We start from the raw sequence: 8346 nt of genomic DNA, 5'->3' as shown, positions 1-8346 counted from the left end.
AGTTAAACCACATCTCTTCTAAACTTGTTTAATACAAAAATCTTTTTAACACCTTTGGTTAACAACTGTCTAATGTTATACTTCATAAACGCACCACTCTGAACATACTCTTTTCCTCCATATCGCCAAAAACAATACAGAACGCTCATCAACAGCAAAGAGCTATGATCAAAATCATCGCTCAAAACCTGACTCCCGCTAAGAAAAGAGCATCAAAACTCATCATTGTGGATAGGAAAACAAATCTTTTGAAACACATTTCCAAGCTAAAAACTATAGAAATGATTCCTGAAAGTATAATCTTAACTTTCTCAACGGAACACAAAAAGAGCTCCATTCTCACATGCTCCTTGTCACTACTGGTTTTGCTTTGTTGATATCTGTAGGCTTTAAAGTTCAAGCTACATTTACATCAGAGCAGAAAGTTCTTCCAGTGCGTTTCTACAAACTACATTTTAGCGTTAATATATCACGTGAAAACCAAAAATAATATTGAATATGTCACTCTTTTGTGGCATTACCATTTGTTCGATAATCAACAGGTGCTAACAAATCAACACACCTTAGAGATTCCTTTGATCTAAAATAATCTAAATAACTACTAACGTTAAATATAAATGACAAAAAATGTCTGTCATGGCGAACATATGACACTGCTTCAATGGCTACGTAACACGTCCGTGACCATAGAAGCTACTGGAGATATCTAGCTGCTTAGAAACATCCAAATCATACCGATTCAACACTTTAAAAAATCAACAAAAAAGTCAAAATCCCAACTACATCATGACCTTACAGTAGTTAAACCACATCTCTTCTAAACTTGTTTAATACATAAATCTTTTTAACACCTTTGGTTAACAACTGTCTAATGTTATACTGAATAAACACACCACTCTGAACATACTCTTTTCCTCCATATTGCCAAAAACAATACAGAATACTCATCAACAGCAAAGAGCTATGATCATAATTATCGCTCAGAACCTGATTCCCGCTAAGAAAAGAGCATCAAAACTCATCATCGTGGATAGGAAGACAAATCTTTTGAAACACATTTCCAAGCTAAAAACTATAGAAATGATCCCTGAAAGTATAATCTTAACTTCCTCAATGGAACACAAAAAGAGCTCCATTCTCACATGCTCCTTTTCACTACTGGTTTAGCTTTTTTGATATCGGTAGGCTTTAAAGTTCAAGCTACATTTACATCAGAGCAGAAAGTTCTTCCAGTGCGTTTCAACAAACTACATTTTAGCGTTAATATATCACGTGAAAACCAAAAATAATATTGAATATGTCACTCTTTTGTGGCATTACCATTTGTTCGATAATCAACAGGTGCTAACAAATCAACACACCTTGGAGATTCCTTTGATCTAAAATAATCTAAAAAACTACTAATGTTAATAAAAAATGACAAAAAATGTCTGTCATGGCGAACATATGACACTGCTTCAATGGTTACGTAACATGTCCGTGACCATAGAAGCTACTGGAGATATCTAGCTGCTTAGAAACATCCAAATCATACCGATCAACACTTAAAAAAAAAAATCAACAAAAAAGTCAAAATCCCAACTACATCATGAACTTACAGTAGTTAAACCACATCTCTTCTAAACTTGTTTAATACAAAAATCTTTTTAACAGCTTTGGTTAACAACTGTCTAATGTTATACTGAATAAACACACCACTCTGAACATACTCTTTTCCTCCATATTGCCAAAAACAATACAGAACACTCATCAACAGCAAAGAACTATGATCAAAATCATCGCTCAAAACCTGATTCCCGCTAAGAAAAGAGCATCAAAACTCATCATCGTGGATAGGAAGACAAATCTTTTGAAACACATTTCCAAGCTAAAAACTATAGAAATGATTCCTGAAAGTATAATCTTAACTTCTTCAATGGAACACAAAAAGAGCTCCATTCTCACATGCTCCTTGTCACTACTGGTTTTGCTTTGTTGATATCGGTAGGCTTTAAAGTTCAAGCTACATTTACATCAGAGCAGAAAGTTCTTCCAGTGCGTTTCTACAAACTACATTTTAGCGTTAATATATCACGTGAAAACCAAAAATAATATTGAATATTGTCACTCTTTTGTGGCATTACCATTTGTTCGATAATCAACAGGTGCTAACAAATCAACACACCTTGGAGATTCCTTTGATCTAAAATAATCTAAATAACTACTAACGTTAATAAAAAATGACAAAAAATGTCTGTCATGGCGAACATATGACACTGCTTCAATGGCTACGTAACACGTCCGTGACCACAGAAGCTACTGGAGATATATAGCTGCTTAGAAATATCCAAATCATACCGATCAACACTTAAAAAATCAACAAAAAAGTCAAAATCCCAACTACATCATGACCTTACAGTAGTTAAACCACATCTCTTCTAAACTTGTTTAATACATAAATCTTTTTAACACCTTTGGTTAACAACTGTCTAATGTTATACTGAATAAACACACCACTCTGAACATACTCTTTTCCTCCATATTGCCAAAAACAATACAGAACACTCATCAACAGCAAAGAGCTATGATCAAAATCATCGCTCAGAACCTGATTCCCGCTAAGAAAAGAGCATCAAAACTCATCATCGTGGATAGGAAGACAAATCTTTTGAAACACATTTCCAAGCTAAAAACTATAGAAATGATTCCTGAAAGTATAATCTTAACTTCTTCAATGGAACACAAAAAGAGCTCCATTCTCACATGCTCCTTGTCACTACTGGTTTTGCTTTGTTGATATCGGTAGGCTTTAAAGTTCAAGCTACATTTACATCAGAGCAGAAAGTTCTTCCAGTGAGTTTCTACAAACTACATTTTAGCGTTAATATATCACGTGAAAACCAAAAATAAAATTGAATATGTCACTCTTTTGTGGCATTACCATTTGTTCGATAATCAACAGGTGCTAACAAATCAACACACCTTGGAGATTCCTTTGATCTAAAATAATCTAAATAACTACTAACGTTAAATATAAATGACAAAAAATGTCTGTCATGGCGAACATATGACACTGCTTCAATAGCTACGTAACACGTCCGTGACCATAGAAGCTACTGGAGATATATAGCTGCTTAGAAACATCCAAATCATACCGATCAACACTTAAAAAATCAACAAAAAAGTCAAAATCCCAACTACATCATGACCTTACAGTAGTTAAACCACATCTCTTCTAAACTTGTTTAATACAAAAATCTTTTTAACAGCTTTGGTTAACAACTGTCTAATGTTATACTTCATAAACACACCACTCTGAACATACTCTTTTCCTCCATATTGCCAAAAACAATACAGAATACTCATCAACAGCAAAGAGCTACGATCATAATTATCGCTCAGAACCTGATTCCCGCTAATAAAAGAGCATCAAAACTCATCATCGTGGACAGGAAGACAAATCTTTTGAAACACATTTCCAAGCTAAAAACTATAGAAATGATCCCTGAAAGTATAATCTTAACTTCCTCAATGGAACACAAAAAGAGCTCCATTCTCACATGCTCCTTGTCACTACTGGTTTTGCTTTGTTGATATCGGTAGGCTTTAAAGTTCAAGCTACATTTACATCAGAGCAGAAAGTTCTTCCAGTGCGTTTCTACAAACTACATTTTAGCGTTAATATATCACGTGAAAACCAAAAATAATACTGAATATGTCACTCTTATGTGGCATTACCATTTGTTCGATAATCAACAGATGCTAACAAATCAACACACCTTGGAGATTCCTTTGATCTAAAATAATCTAAATAACTACTAACGTTAAATATAAATGACAAAAAATGTCTGTCATGGCGAACATATGACACTGCTTCAATGGTTACGTAACACGTCCGTGACCATAGAAGCTACTGGAGATATCTAGCTGCTTAGAAACATCCAAATAACACCATTCAACACTTAAAAAATCAACAAAAAAGTCAAAATCCCAACTACATCATGACCTTACAGTAGTTAAACCACATCTCTTCTAAACTTGTTTAATACAAAAATCTTTTTAACACCTTTGGTTAACAACTGTCTAATGTTATACTTCATAAACACACCACTCTGAACATACTCTTTTCCTCCATATTGCCAAAAACAATACAGAACACTCATCAACAGCAAAGAGCTATGATCAAAATCATCGCTCAGAACCTGATTCCCGCTAAGAAAAGAGCATCAAAACTCACCATCGTGGATAGAAAGACAAATCTTTTGAAACACATTTCCAAGCTAAAAACTATAGAAATGATCCCTGAAAGTATAATCTTAACTTCCTCAATGGAACACAAAAAGAGCTCCATTCTCACATGCTCCTTTTCACTACTGGTTTAGCTTTTTTGATATCGGTAGGCTTTAAAGTTCAAGCTACATTTACATCAGAGCAGAAAGTTCTTCCAGTGCGTTTCTACAAACTACATTTTAGCGTTAATATATCACGTGAAAACCAAAAATAATACTGAATATGTCACTCTTATGTGGCATTACCATTTGTTCGATAATCAACAGATGCTAACAAATCAACACACCTTGGAGATTCCTTTGATCTAAAATAATCTAAAAAACTACTAACGTTAAATATAAATGACAAAAAATGTCTGTCATGGCGAACATATGACACTGCTTCAATAGCTACGTAACACGTCCGTGACCATAGAAGCTACTGGAGATATATAGCTGCTTAGAAACATCCAAATCATACCGATCAACACTTAAAAAATCAACAAAAAAGTCAAAATCCCAACTGCATCATGACCTTACAGTAGTTAAACCACATCTCTTCTAAACTTGTTTAATACAAAAATCTTTTTAACACCTTTGGTTAACAACTGTCTAATGTTATACTTCATAAACACACCACTCTGAACATACTCTTTTCCTCCATATTGCCAAAAACAATACAGAATACTCATCAACAGCAAAAAGCTACGATCATAATTATCACTCAGAACCTGATTCCCGCTAATAAAAGAGCATCAAAACTCATCATCGTGGACAGGAAGACAAATCTTTTGAAACACATTTCCAAGCTAAAAACTATAGAAATGATCCCTGAAAGTATAGTCTTAACTTCCTCAATGGAACACAAAAAGAGCTCCATTCTCACATGCTCCTTGTCACTACTGGTTTTGCTTTGTTGATATCGGTAGGCTTTAAAGTTCAAGCTACATTTACATCAGAGCAGAAAGTTCTTCCAGTGCGTTTCTACAAACTACATTTTAGCGTTAATATATCACGTGAAAACCAAAAATAATACTGAATATTGTCACTCTTTTGTGGCATTACCATTTGTTCGATAATCAACAGGTGCTAACAAATCAACACACCTTGGAGATTCCTTTGATCTAAAATAATCTAAATAACTACTAACGTTAAATATAAATGACAAAAAATGTCTGTCATGGCGAACATATGACACTGCTTCAATAGCTACGTAACACGTCCGTGACCATAGAAGCTACTGGAGATATATAGCTGCTTAGAAACATCCAAATCATACCGATCAACACTTAAAAAATCAACAAAAAAGTCAAAATCCCAACTGCATCATGACCTTACAGTAGTTAAACCACATCTCTTCTAAACTTGTTTAATACAAAAATCTTTTTAACACCTTTGGTTAACAACTGTCTAATGTTATACTTCATAAACACACCACTCTGAACATACTCTTTTCCTCCATATTGCCAAAAACAATACAGAACACTCATCAACAGCAAAGAGCTATGATCAAAATCATCGCTCAGAACCTGATTCCCGCTAAAAAAAGAGCATCAAAACTCATCATCGTGGATAGGAAAAAAAATCTTTTGAAACACATTTCCAAGCTAAAAACTATAGAAATTATCCCTGAAAGTATAATCTTAACTTCCTCAATGGAACACAAAAAGAGCTCCATTCTCACATGCTCCTTGTCACTACTGGTTTTGCTTTGTTGATATCGGTAGGCTTTAAAGTTCAAGCTACATTTACATCAGAGCAGAAAGTTCTTCCAGTGCGTTTCTACAAACTACATTTTAGCGTTAATATATCACGTGAAAACCAAAAATAATATTGAATATGTCACTCTTTTGTGGCATTACCATTTGTTCGATAATCAACAGGTGCTAACAAATCAACACACCTTGGAGATTCCTTTGATCTAAAATAATCTAAATAACTACTAACGTTAAATAAAAATAACAAAAAATGTCTGTCATGGCGAACATATGACACTGCTTCAATGGTTACGTAACACGTCCGTGACCATAGAAGCTACTGGAGATATATAGCTGCTTAGAAACATCCAAATCATACCGATTCAACACTTAAAAAAATCAACAAAAAGTCAAAATCCCAACTGCATCATGATCTTACAGTAGTTAAACCACATCTCTTCTAAACTTGTTTAATACAAAAATCTTTTTAACACCTTTGGTTAACAACTGTCTAATGTTATACTTCATAAACACACCACTCTGAACATACTCTTTTCCTCCATATTGCCAAAAACAATACAGAACACTCATCAACAGCAAATAGCTATGATCAAAATCATCGCTCAAAACCTGATTCCCGCTAAGAAAAGAGCATCAAAACTCATCATCGTGGATAGGAAGACAAATCTTTTGAAACACATTTCCAAGCTAAAAACTATAGAAATGATTCCTGAAAGTATAATCTTAACTTCCTCAATGGAACACAAAAAGAGCTCCATTCTCACATGCTCCTTGTCACTACTGGTTTTGCTTTGTTGATATCTGTAGGCTTTAAAGTTCAAGCTACATTTACATCAGAGCAGAAAGTTCTTCCAGTGCGTTTCTACAAACTACATTTTAGCGTTAATATATCACGTGAAAACCAAAAATAATATTGAATATGTCACTCTTTTGTGGCATTACCATTTGTTCGATAATCAACAGGTGCTAACAAATCAACACACCTTGGAGATTCCTTTGATCTAAAATAATCTAAATAACTACTAACGTTAAATATAAATGACAAAAAATGTCTGTCATGGCGAACATATGACACTGCTTCAATGGCTACGTAACATGTCCGTGACCATAGAAGCTACTGGAGATATCTAGCTGCTTAGAAACATCCAAATCATACCGATCAACACTTAAAAAAAAATCAACAAAAAAGTCCAAATCCCAACTGCATCATGAACTTACAGTAGTTAAACCACATCTCTTCTAAACTTGATTAATATAAAAAACTTTTTAACAGCTTTGGTTAACAACTGTCTAATGTTATACTTCATAAACACACCACTCTGAACATACTCTTTTCCTCCATATTGCCAAAAACAATACAGAACACTCATCAACAGCAAAGAGCTATGATCAAAATCATCGCTCAAAACCTGATTCCCGCTAAGAAAAGAGCATCAAAACTCATCATCGTGGATAGGAAGACAAATCTTTTGAAACACATTTCCAAGCTAAAAACTATAGAAATGTTCCCTGAAAGTTTAACTTCCTCAATGAACCACAAAAAGAGCTCCATTCTCACATGCTCCTTGTCACTACTGGTTTTGCTTTGTTGATATCTGTAGGCTTTAAAGTTCAAGCTACATTTACATCAGAGCAGAAAGTTCTTCCAGTGCGTTTCTACAAACTACATTTTAGCGTTAATATATCACGTGAAAACCAAAAATAATATTGAATATTTTCACTCTTTTGTGGCATTACGGTTGCAACCCAGTCTCACGGCAGTTCGTGACATTGTCACGAAATTTAATCTATTGATTCGTGTTCATGGACATGAGTTTCCCCATTTTTTCGTGTCACTCAGCACGACTTTCAATCTAATGTATTTCAATGGGACGTATTTTTCGTGCCTGCACCACGTTTTTCTTCCGAGAGCACACTATTGTTTTTTCTCAATTGTTATTCATTTTGTAAACTTTAAGGGCTACATTACTCAACATTTAATCAAGAGATTTTAATCCTCGTTTTTATTGCTTTATATTCAGTAGGTTACTCAACATGAATCTATTGATTCGTGTCTATGGGCACGAATATTCTTCTTTTTTTTTCCGTGTCACTCAGCACGACTTTCAATCTAATGTATTTTAATGGAGCGTATGCACCACGTCTTTCCTTCGAGAGCACACTATTGTTTTTTCCTCAAATGTTAGGCTATTCCTTTTGCAAACTTTAAGGGCTACATTACTCAACATCTAATCAGGAGATTTTAATCCTTGTTGTATTGCTTTATATTCGGTTGGCTACTCAACACGAATTGATTCGTGTCCTTCACCACGAATTTTCTTCTTTTTTTCGTGCCACACAACACGAATTTCAATCTAATGTATTTCAAAGGGACGTATTTT

At 34.3% G+C, this 8346-nt stretch overlaps 10 non-coding genes across 10 annotated transcripts; all 10 read right to left on the bottom strand.

The window, feature by feature from the left end:
• Positions 1 to 92: 92 nt before the first annotated feature.
• On the bottom strand, positions 93 to 304 carry LOC127649891 (small nucleolar RNA U3). Its single transcript, XR_007971376.1, has one exon. It is a non-coding gene; the product is annotated as a small nucleolar RNA U3 (small nucleolar RNA).
• Positions 305 to 891: 587 nt separating this feature from the next.
• Positions 892 to 1103, bottom strand: LOC127649846 (small nucleolar RNA U3). The gene has a single exon (XR_007971336.1). It is a non-coding gene; the product is annotated as a small nucleolar RNA U3 (small nucleolar RNA).
• A 590-nt stretch (positions 1104 to 1693) lies between these two features.
• LOC127649892 (small nucleolar RNA U3) lies at positions 1694 to 1905 on the bottom strand. Its single transcript, XR_007971377.1, has one exon. It is a non-coding gene; the product is annotated as a small nucleolar RNA U3 (small nucleolar RNA).
• A 586-nt stretch (positions 1906 to 2491) lies between these two features.
• LOC127649883 (small nucleolar RNA U3) lies at positions 2492 to 2703 on the bottom strand. Its single transcript, XR_007971369.1, has one exon. It is a non-coding gene; the product is annotated as a small nucleolar RNA U3 (small nucleolar RNA).
• A 585-nt stretch (positions 2704 to 3288) lies between these two features.
• On the bottom strand, positions 3289 to 3500 carry LOC127649856 (small nucleolar RNA U3). The gene has a single exon (XR_007971346.1). It is a non-coding gene; the product is annotated as a small nucleolar RNA U3 (small nucleolar RNA).
• Positions 3501 to 4085: 585 nt separating this feature from the next.
• On the bottom strand, positions 4086 to 4297 carry LOC127649836 (small nucleolar RNA U3). The gene has a single exon (XR_007971327.1). It is a non-coding gene; the product is annotated as a small nucleolar RNA U3 (small nucleolar RNA).
• A 585-nt stretch (positions 4298 to 4882) lies between these two features.
• On the bottom strand, positions 4883 to 5094 carry LOC127649857 (small nucleolar RNA U3). Its single transcript, XR_007971347.1, has one exon. It is a non-coding gene; the product is annotated as a small nucleolar RNA U3 (small nucleolar RNA).
• A 586-nt stretch (positions 5095 to 5680) lies between these two features.
• On the bottom strand, positions 5681 to 5892 carry LOC127649853 (small nucleolar RNA U3). The gene has a single exon (XR_007971343.1). It is a non-coding gene; the product is annotated as a small nucleolar RNA U3 (small nucleolar RNA).
• A 586-nt stretch (positions 5893 to 6478) lies between these two features.
• Positions 6479 to 6690, bottom strand: LOC127649833 (small nucleolar RNA U3). Its single transcript, XR_007971324.1, has one exon. It is a non-coding gene; the product is annotated as a small nucleolar RNA U3 (small nucleolar RNA).
• A 588-nt stretch (positions 6691 to 7278) lies between these two features.
• Positions 7279 to 7489, bottom strand: LOC127649841 (small nucleolar RNA U3). Its single transcript, XR_007971332.1, has one exon. It is a non-coding gene; the product is annotated as a small nucleolar RNA U3 (small nucleolar RNA).
• Between the last annotated feature and the right edge of the window lie 857 nt (positions 7490 to 8346).

This window comes from Xyrauchen texanus, chromosome 9, assembly GCF_025860055.1.
Source record: "Xyrauchen texanus isolate HMW12.3.18 chromosome 9, RBS_HiC_50CHRs, whole genome shotgun sequence".
In the NCBI taxonomy this organism is placed as follows: domain Eukaryota; kingdom Metazoa; phylum Chordata; class Actinopteri; order Cypriniformes; family Catostomidae; genus Xyrauchen; species Xyrauchen texanus.
The sequence above is the reverse complement of the archived record's forward strand: the minus strand, read 5'-3'. Positions and strand labels throughout refer to the sequence as shown.